The sequence below is a fragment of the Pinus tabuliformis genome, chromosome 3_1, assembly GCF_031772625.1.
Source record: "Pinus tabuliformis cultivar Carrire ecotype Pingquan chromosome 3_1, CPIR1, whole genome shotgun sequence".
Lineage (NCBI taxonomy): Eukaryota > Viridiplantae > Streptophyta > Pinopsida > Pinales > Pinaceae > Pinus > Pinus tabuliformis.
In genome coordinates, this window is record NC_142301.1 from 460,997,126 (window position 1) to 461,007,794 (window position 10,669).

The 10,669-nt window shown below is 31.8% G+C and overlaps 1 long non-coding RNA gene across 1 annotated transcript; it reads left to right on the plus strand.

The window, feature by feature from the left end:
* The first annotated feature begins 1,643 nt into the window (after positions 1-1,643).
* Positions 1,644-2,777, plus strand: LOC149187735 (uncharacterized). The gene is made up of 2 exons (XR_016256212.1): positions 1,644-1,812; positions 2,043-2,777. It is a non-coding gene; the product is annotated as an uncharacterized LOC149187735 (long non-coding RNA).
* Positions 2,778-10,669: the final 7,892 nt, after the last annotated feature.

The window sequence follows — 10,669 nt, forward strand, 5'->3', positions numbered from 1 at the left end:
TAGCAACTAGAACTAGACCAAGTTGGGGCTATGTACTTCTAAATGTTATCAATAATATGTATATAATAATTATTTTTATTTATTTGGTAAACATTGAGTATCCAAAGAGTTGGGGAAAATTTTCTATTCTATTAATTATTATAATTTAGTCTAACTAAAAAATAAAGTGACTTTCTTCCAAAATCCCATGTGTAGTATACCTAGGGGGATAGTATAGAGGTACCCAAGAAATAACAAGATCTGAATATAGAAATGCTTCACTTTATTAATCAAAACCTAAGGTAGAGCAACACTATAAAATCACTCCTTAACTCCTTAAGGAAGGAGAACACTCCACAAGCCATATGCTTGTCCATACAATATTCCTTAACATCTCTCAATGGGGAGTCTCTAGCCTACCATGGGCTTATCACATTAAGTCTCTAGCCTACCATGGGTTTATCACATTATTGCTAACTACTTGTGGTATGTTACATGATATGAGTTAACCACTTTATTTATTAACTATGGCCCATCCCATTATTACATTATTCCCTTGGGTACCTCCCTCTGTACCCCATACTATTCCCCTAGGTATACTACACCATGACACACCCCTAGGTATACTACACTGTGACACAGTTTCAAGAGAGATAATAATTTTTTGTTGTTTAAAATATGCTTTTAAATATATAAATGAATTCACCAGTGAAAAACCCTTGAAACATAAAAAATTTACATATCAAATAGCTTAAACTTGAAGTTTCTAAAAATATTTACCAAATTTTAATTAAAATTAACTAAAATATCTAGAAACATATTATTTTGTCTATTAGTCCTTTTCTAAATACACGATAATATTTTCTACAAGTTATAACTCAGATAATTTCTTCTGCCCAAGTTGTATCATTCAATTGTACAACTTTATCTTATTTAATTTATAACAAGATCAATTTTTAAATTATTTAATTTTCCTTCACTCAACAAAATATTCCATTCTAATTATAATTAAAATTAATTTTAAAATAAAACAAAGTTCTAGAACTTCATCATCATAAAAGTCTTCTCCATTAACTAAGACCATAATATTTTCCACACGTTATAACTCAGATAATTTCTTTTGCCCAAGTTGTAACATTCAATTGTACAACTTCATCCTATTTAATTTATAACAAGATCAATTTTTAAATTATTTAATTTTCCTTCACTCAACAAAATATTCCATTCTAATTATAATTAAAATTAATTTTAAAATAAAACAAAATTCTAGAATTTCATCATCATAAAAGTCTGATCCATTATCTGAGACCATAATTTAGACCATAATTTAATAAAATATTATCAATTTTGAAAAAAGAAAAAAAGAGAAAGCAAAGAAAGAAGTAAAGAAGTTAATTACATTTACCTACGAATAATCAACTTCGATGTCGCGTGACTTTAAATATGGTGAAAAATGTTCCTTTGGAAAAATAATGAGAAAATATAATTTAATCTAATGAGGGCGGAGGACAAGATAGGAAACGACATGAGGAAAAAACGGTGATATGTCCGGAGGCTGTCGGCCAAAAAGACAGTTGTAGGCACAGTTTTTCTTATCTAAAATGACACTAATGCATTTAGTGCGAAACTAGTGATGGATGATGGTAGGGATGGTGGGAATTAGAAACATGTTGTTTAATATACGTAAGGGTTATCACGCTACTTTAAGTTCCCCCAACCGTATAATTGTCTGCAAACCCGAGATGGGTATTCCCCAGAGAATGAGATACTACTCATAGTAACTTGCAAGATCAATTAATCCCATCCGACCGTTTGATTCTGATGAGCTCTGGGGTCTGGATTTCTTGTTGGCCGACACTTTGATTGTTCTGCTCTTTTACATGTTTTTTCGCCTCTGTACTGAATCATAAATATCATATCTCTAGGTTATGGAATGCTTGGGCTGCGCTGCCAAGGGGTTCTCATATGCTCTTGAATTTCCGCCATGATTTCTATCTTTCTTCTTCTGCACTCATGTTTGAAGCTCTGTTGATCATATTATATGTATGCTTTTGCCTTTGCAGTTTCTTCCTTCTGGCAGAGCTAGCTGAAGCTTGGGCATGGTGGAGCAGAGATCATGGAGTTATTTGGTCATGTAATGGTTGCAAATTGTGCCTGTGCCTTTGGAATTATGGTTGGGTTTTTCAGTATTGGAACATCGGGTGCCAGTGATTTAATGAACCTGCAAGGAGCTGTGATGATCATGACGGATCCCAAGGATCCCAAGTTGCCATGGAAGACAAAATTTCTGAGACAAATTCTGTTGGTAGACTTCTGGGCTTTGTCTTGTATTGATAATGTTATGATCTGGAGGTACCCTAGATGGATCAAATGCTGGCATGGATCTCATGTTTAACATGCAGACTGTGATGGAAGAAAAAAAATGAAGAAAAAATAATTGCCCCGTCTGTGACTTTGGAATATGCTTTGATTTATATATATATTTTTGAAGGATATCACAGGCAAGGTCACGTAGATGCATTGTGGCATACACGGGGAACGCCAGGCATTGTATTTTCTTTCTCTCTTTTCAATTTTCATTAGGCTAGGCAGCTTGGATTCAGGAACGTTACAGTGGGTGGCAGTGTCAGTGGCAGTGGCACAATTCTGGATTATTGTTACACTATTCTGACTTTTGATTGTATGTTGGTAATTAGATTAATTCCAAAGTAGTTTAGTGTAGTTCAGTTGATGCTTACAAGCACTCAATGTAAAGAAAGAAAATTTTCAGGATCTTAAAAGATAAGTTTTTGCCCTTATTATATTTTGCCTTTGGGATCCTTCTCAGACCATTTTGATTTGGGTTTTAATAATCAGAGCACTAGTGCTTTAACAAATGCATGCTTACATTATCAAATATACTTTGCTATTATTATCATAATCTATTACTTTGTTGAGGTATGATTATGGACTGAAAATTTTAAATGACCAATGTTTGTGCTCCGCCTGTGTTGCCTATTAAGTACGAAATATTTGAGTGCGATCTCCACGATGGAGTTAATAACAACAACAGTGGCAGTTTAATAAGTACATGTGACCTGTAGCAATTCTTGTGCTCAGTGCTTTGACAATCGAGTGGAATTGCTTCTCGAGATTTGTTTATTGCAAAAGTCGATGCATGTCTGCCATGTCTTACTTTTGTCTTTCGTGTTGATGTGATCCGAGATGGGTGGTCGGACATGAAAATAAAGTAAGGAAATACAGTATAATGGATATATGGGTTAGTGGGATTCTACGACATTGATCCTCATTCTGAGGACCAGCACGACGGAAATCTCAATGTGAGATCTGCTGCATAAAGTAGCACGACAAATCTGCAATAAATTGTATCTTTTTGGTAAGAATGGTTCGCATATTAATATTTAACTTGATATTCATACGAATGGTCAACTACTATAGGTGTGGTTTATTACTGTAGAAAATGTTTTTTTAAGACTTGTGTGGTTATTGCTATAAATAATGTGATTTTTAAGTCTTTAACCAATAAGGTGTTCTCACAATTTTATTTGGATTTTTTAAGAAATTTATGGTTGAAATGGACTATCAAGAACCTTGAAATAGTCAAAATCTTGAAACTGCTGTAAGCTTAATTTTAAATAATTTCATTTAGATTGTGATATGTAATTTTAATTTGAAATAATTTTTTTTAGATTTTTAAAAAAATTTATGGCTAAAATAGATTAGTACTATCAAACATATTGAAACAGTCAAAATCTTTAAACATGACAGTTGTAATTTTAGTTTTAACTAATTTTACTTAGCTTTTGAGGTTTGGATTTTTCAAAAAATTTATGGCTGAAATGGATTCGGCACTATCAAGAACCATGAAATATTAGATATCATTTTTTGGGATTGAACTGTCTTAAGAAAGTCATTCATCTATGACCATTTTCATGAGAGGTAGTCATAACTCACTAATTTCTCATGATTTTTGAATAGTTCACTTAGAACTCATTGCATTGGGTGATGCTCACTAGTATCAATCCCACTTCTTCACCCATGTGAGCATCACCGGATGCAATGAGTGCTAAGTGGACTATTCAAAAATCATGAGAAATTAGTCAATGACTACTACCTCTCATAGAAATGGTTATAGATGAATGACTTTCTTAACACAGTTGAATCCCAAAAAAGTAATATTTGATATAATACACTGCGAAAGACCCTCAATACTTAAAAAACCATAAAATAACCAAAATCTTGAAACTGCTTAACCACTGTAATCTTAATTTTAAATAATTATGTTTAAATCATACCTATTGTTTTCTGCCAAAAAAAATGTGGCATGTTATGAATTCATAATATATTTAGACTTTTGGTAGGTCAATAATTTAAAGTTCCGTTGGTTTATCCGGTTGATTTTCTTGTAAATCACGGTAATCATACTGAAACTTTTAAAATTAAAAACCCTACTGGTTATCTCTGGCATGCTACTATACTCGTCATATTAACTGCTCATTTTTCCCGGTCTGGCGATAATAGGAACCACAAGTAGTGAAATACTGTTATGAAATATATATCATAGTTCCTGCTTCCTTCTTGATTTCTGTGTTGTGCTCTTTCAAACGTTGCTTGTTGAGACATGTTTTCTTATTGGTTTGATCGTCGTCTCGTGAAACGTTGCTTGTTGAAACATGTTTTCTTATTGGTTTCACCGTCGCCTCGTGAAACGTTGCATGTTTTCTTATTGGTTTCATCGTCGCCTTCTGAAACGTTGCTGCTTGAACCAGGAGGTTGGTTTTACTTACCCTTAAATTTAATATGGATATGAGGTCATTTTTTCTTAAATTAATTATATATTTTAGAAGCTGTTTTCACTCTAAGAATTAGCTGAAAGGAAGTTTATTTATGATAAAAATTAATCTTTGTATTATAGAAATAAGAAAGAAAGGAAGATGTTAGATGATTCATGATTTTAATGTTATAAAATTTAGGTTTATAATAAAAATTTGTTCAAAGGAGATGTTTTCCTATAAAAATTTGTTTATTAATGATAAAATTATATTATTTTCGTTATATAAAATATATATATATATATATATATATTTTATAATTTGATTTTTTCAAATATATTTTGATTATAAAAATTTAAATAATATTTATGATAAAATTATGTATTTTCAAAAAAAATTATTTTATAAAATATTTAAATTCCTATCTAACTATGTTTTGATTATCATAATTGTGTTTATTATGTATAATTTTATATGAAAAGAAATATATATATTTTCAAAATTTTATAGTTAACGTTTTCATCTTGCTATATCATAAAAGAAAATTGTTAAACACTTTGTTATATTATAATTTTAAAATAAATTTATCATTTTTATTATTATAAAATGTTAAACACCACATTAATATTATTTTTATATATAATTCATTTTTACTTAAACATATATTTAAAAAATATATTTATAATTAAATATATTTAAATTTTTTATTATTTATAATTAAAATTGAATACCCAAAATTAAATTTTAAAAGTTAATCATTTAATATTTTTAAAATTATCTGTACGGTTTCAAAAGGCATCACTCAACAATAGACCACCTTGTTACGCTTCGGATCATTGTGGAGGAATTTCATAATGATAAATCCAATCTCTTTTGTTGCTTTGTGGATTTTGGAAAGGCTTTCGATATGATTCCTAGAAACAATCTTTGGAATAGATTAGAAGAACTAAAGGTCCCTTTCGAGTTGAGAGTTGACGCTATAAGGTTATACGAGAATGTAATTGCCAAGCTAAAGAGCAATGAAGGATGGTCGAAAGATATTAAGTGTAATATCGGAGTTAAACAAGGTTGCCCCCTCTCCCCTACCCTATTTGGCATTTACATCGACAAGCTCAAAGATTATTTAGAGGAAGCAAGATGTGTTGGCACGATCTTAGCTGGGATAGTCGTCATCCTTCTTCCCTATGCTGACATATTGTTCTTCTCGCAAGGTGCCCATCTGATCTTGATAAGCAACTTAGGCTTCTTAAGGATTTTTGCTCTACCATGGGTATGACTATTAACACTGACAAAACAAAAGTTATGATTATCAAATCCAAGAAGGACACTTACGCTAATTTTATGTATGACAATAATAACTTGGAGGAAGTGTATTCTTACAAGTACCTAGGAATTGATATTCATCACAAGCTCAACTAAAACTATAACATTGAGAAAATGATTAATGGGGGATGGAAAGCTTATTTTGGTCTTGAAAATAATTGTAAAATGACAAACCTCGTAATGTGGGATAAAAATAAGTTCCTCTTTGAAACTTTAGTCACTCCTGTTATTTTATATGGATGTGAGGTTTGGGGTTGCAGCATATCTAGAGAATCCTCAAGAAATATTGAACAAATCCAGAGGCGTTTTATAACGTATAACCTACAAATTAAAAGCAATACACCCTATCCTATTCTCCTTATAGAAGTAGGTCTTTCCCGTATCAAGAGCCTAGCTATGATTAGGCTTTTGTTGTACAAGCACAAACTCAATAACAAAGGAGATCATAGACTCCCTAAGCTAGCTTTAAATTCCAACCAAAACCACCTAAGGCTCAAACAGGGTTGGTATAAAGACACGAGGGCCTGGTTAAACTATTGGGAGATCAACGAGAATGATGCATTACAAAACATTAATAACATTAAAAATATTGTTACTTATAAGTTCAAAGAAAAATGTGGTGTGAGAAAGATTTAACAGCTAAAAGAAAATTAAGTTATTATAAGAAGGTCATCAACCCCACCCTAGAAGATCAAAAGTATCTCTCTATTTTAACTAGCTCAAAGAAGAAAATTAATAGCAAAGATTAGAACGAACTCTCATGAGCTCCATAGTGAAACAGGTCATTGGGAAGTTCCTAAAACACCATGGATGGAAAGGATCTGCCATCTCTGTGAGAATAGGGACATCGAGGATGAAAACCACTTCCTCTTAAAGTGCCCCGCGTACAACTACATTAGATCTCAATTCCATAATATTTGTCGCGATACTGACCTTCCTAGCCTTTTACGATGTCAAAATTATAGTGAGCTCGAGAGGCTTCTCTCCAAGCTCTTTGAGCATAGGAATAAAATCTTAAATCAAACTAAATAATTTGTTTCTGTAGGTCCGATAGACCAAAGTTTAGTCTCATTGGACGTTAACCACCACCATCATCATCATCATCATCAGGATATTCATGTAAATGTTATTTAAACACATAAGATATTTATGATGATTATCAAGTGGAGTTATTATAAGTTGTTGGGGAATGTTTGTTATTATTCCTATTTGATTCAAATTATCACTAGTGATATGGTGAGCTATAATACCTTATAAATATTGCTATAGTGACTTCATGTTTGTGGATATTATTGTATTGCAATGAACTTTTAAATTAGATACTTGTGGACTAGATTGCAACCTCACTCTGCTCTATATTGATTTCTTTCCTTAAAAAAAAGGATATTCGTGAAATCTTATAAATAAAGATATAACTATATCATTATCATTGTGCTATTTTTTAATTATATATTATAAATTTGTATTTACCGTTAAATTAGTAAAATAATATTTAAAAAATTAATTTAATTTATTATAATTAATATTATAGAGTATTTAGTTAAATTTATGTTAATATATTTTAATTTAAATACTTTTATATAAAATATTGATTTATAATTTCAAAGAAATTAATTTATAATAAACCATTTCAAAGAAATTAATTTATAATACAAATTTATTAAAAATGTTATTCATAAATTTGGGAAAACATATTTTAAATTATATATAAACTTTAAATATCTTATTCATATTACCAAATATATCATTATTTTTATAAATATAATGAATAATGAATTTTAAATATATTTTAATCATAGAAATAGTTTAATTTCCTATACAGAATTCATATATATAAGAATAAACCAATTTATAAGATAAAAAATGGATAGGATATGTAACCTTTTTATATAAACATATTAATAAAATAATGTGAGAATTTTTGGTATTTTAAAAAATAAGTATAAATAAAGTAATATAGTTTTATTTTAATTATATTAATAAAATAATATGAGAATTTTTAGTATTTTTAAAAATAAATATAAATAAATAAAATAATATAGATTTATTTTAATTATAAATTTATTAAATTTGGATTTATTTTAATTATAATAGTCTTTTTTGAGGAGTCAAACCCTATATTTTTCAAACTATCAAATCATTTTATCTAACATTGTTTTTCTTGAATAAAAGGGAAGAGTCAAAACTACTTTAGCCAATAACAACTATTAATAGTTGTCTCACTCATGGTCTGACACATAACTGATCATAAATTTTCTCATTATGTCAAAACAAAGCAAAACAAAACTATCAAATACTAAATCTACACTCTAAATTTAATAAATTCATAATTAAATTTTACTTACTTCAAAATTATTTTATGATGAGTTCATTTGGATAAGAAATTAACCAACTTCCTAAACAAACAATGGGAACTCAACGGCATAGTTTGAGAATGCATTTTAGTTATCCTTAATAGAAGGTGAATACTTATGATGGTAGAAAATTAGAATGAAAATATGAATTTATGGCTTAGAAATGGATTTTTTTACATCAAATCTAGGGATTTACTATCAACTTGAGATTCCCATTTAATTATAGATTGTGTACATTATGTTTCCTCTTGCTTTCTTTTAGTGTACAAAATTTAGTGGCCTAAAATTTTAGCCTCATGTACTAGTGGGATCAACATCTAAGATCTTGAGTGTTTGTTTAGTTAATTATGTAACTTAGGTGTTGCATTATAAATATTTTTCATTCTTTCTCTTTAATATTACATCTTTTTCTTTATTCATAATCATTAATAAATTGTTAAAATATTCATGACAATGGCTCTACACTATGTAAGTTGCAAAGTGATGTTAGAAGTTTCCTCCACAACATCAATTTTTCTTGATTAAATGACTTACAAACCTCTTACTTTTGTCAAGAGAAAGTATATAATGATGATATATGTCCAACTTTAATTATTACAAGGAAATTTTGACAAATTATTATTAAATACAAATTTAGAAATTTCATCTCAATTTTAAGTCTTCAAATTTATTTCCTTTAAATATATAAAATTTAAATTACACGTTTTCCAAACAAATACATAAAACACCCCAGTTAATACCCGGATGCGGGTGTTTATTCAAGTCATTAAATATGCAGCACGCCACGACACCATCGACGCTGACGGATGGCAGGCATGTGTACTCGGAGGTCCGGGATGGTGGTTATCAGTTAATGTTCAGGGCAGGTGACTGCACTTTGGATCAGGCCCGAGGAGAATTTGCATTCAAGGCGAGCATGGCAGCTCTGTCCTCGATGCGAACCAGGTTAATGGCTGAGCGTCATACTCCCGCGGTGGTAAATGTCTCTGTTCTTTATATTGTGCAATCTATGCCAATTCATGGCCAAAGCTCCTCTGTCGATGCTTGTGATATGAGCAGGGATCCTCTCGCCTCCAGTGTTCTCAGGCTCGAACGGCTTTTCGGGTCTCTGGCTTTGAGCACCATGCCGCGCAGTAGGGGAGTTCCGAGACGAGGGGGTCGGTCTGGCATAAGAGCCAGCCCTGCTCATGCGGATTTGCAGCCTGTAGCCCCAATTGCATCTGTTCCCCCCTCTTCCCCGAGTTCGGATCAGGAGAGACTTGTCCCGCAAGGCACTTATCAATCCTTCCGTCTCAGGTTCCCGAGCCGGCTTATCAGACCAGAGGTGATGGTCAATTTCACTGTGTATATTTCTGAGGAGGAGCCTTGCACCCCCAGTTCGACTTCCCCTGCTTCCACAAGCGCTCAGGAAAGTGGCATTCTCCTGGGGGATATGAATGGATTGGTCTACAGAGCTGATTGTCTCGAAGAAGCCCCGGTTCAGGAAGCCCCGGTTCAGGAAGACCCTCCGCCATCCAATCCTGCTATGGAAAAGGAAACGACCAGCGACCACTCTCAGCATGGCTTTGGCTGCCTTCACCTGGTCACTAACTCTCGTGGAGAGCCGATTCTGGATGAGGAAGGGTATGTCACTTGGCTGGCCTCACCAAGTCCGGAGAAAGAGGAGCAGCAAGCGTCGCCCAGCCATGCGGTCTAATCTTCAACGGGTGCATATGTCAAGCTTTTTTGTACTTGTGTCGGTGATTATGCAGCTATTTCATCCTGTTTGTTTCAGTCTAATGTCTCAGTCTATTTCTTCCTGTCTGTCTCAGTCTATTACAGTCATCCTTCTCTGTACTAGAGTCAGTTATGTTAACTGGTTTTGTCTAGTTATGATCCCTGGTGGTTATGGTAATTGCAGTCTAAGTCCAGTTAGTCAGAATGTCAGGATAAATCAGAACTATGGGGTGTTTTTTGTAAATCAGTTTGAACGGGTAGACAGTATGGTCCAGGTTTTATTGTATGAGGACTGGCCTCGGCCTCCTCGGAAGGTCTGAAATCCATGTACATATTTTTACTTTTTTAATATAGAACTAGTCTTTACTTAGAAAAAAAAAAACACCCCAGTTAATAAATATCTAACATTTATACTTTAAAAGAACTATAATTACCTTAAAACATAAATCCTCTATGATTTTTTTATTAATAATATATTTGTTATAATAAAATATACATCAATAAATTTACTATAAAAATATTCCA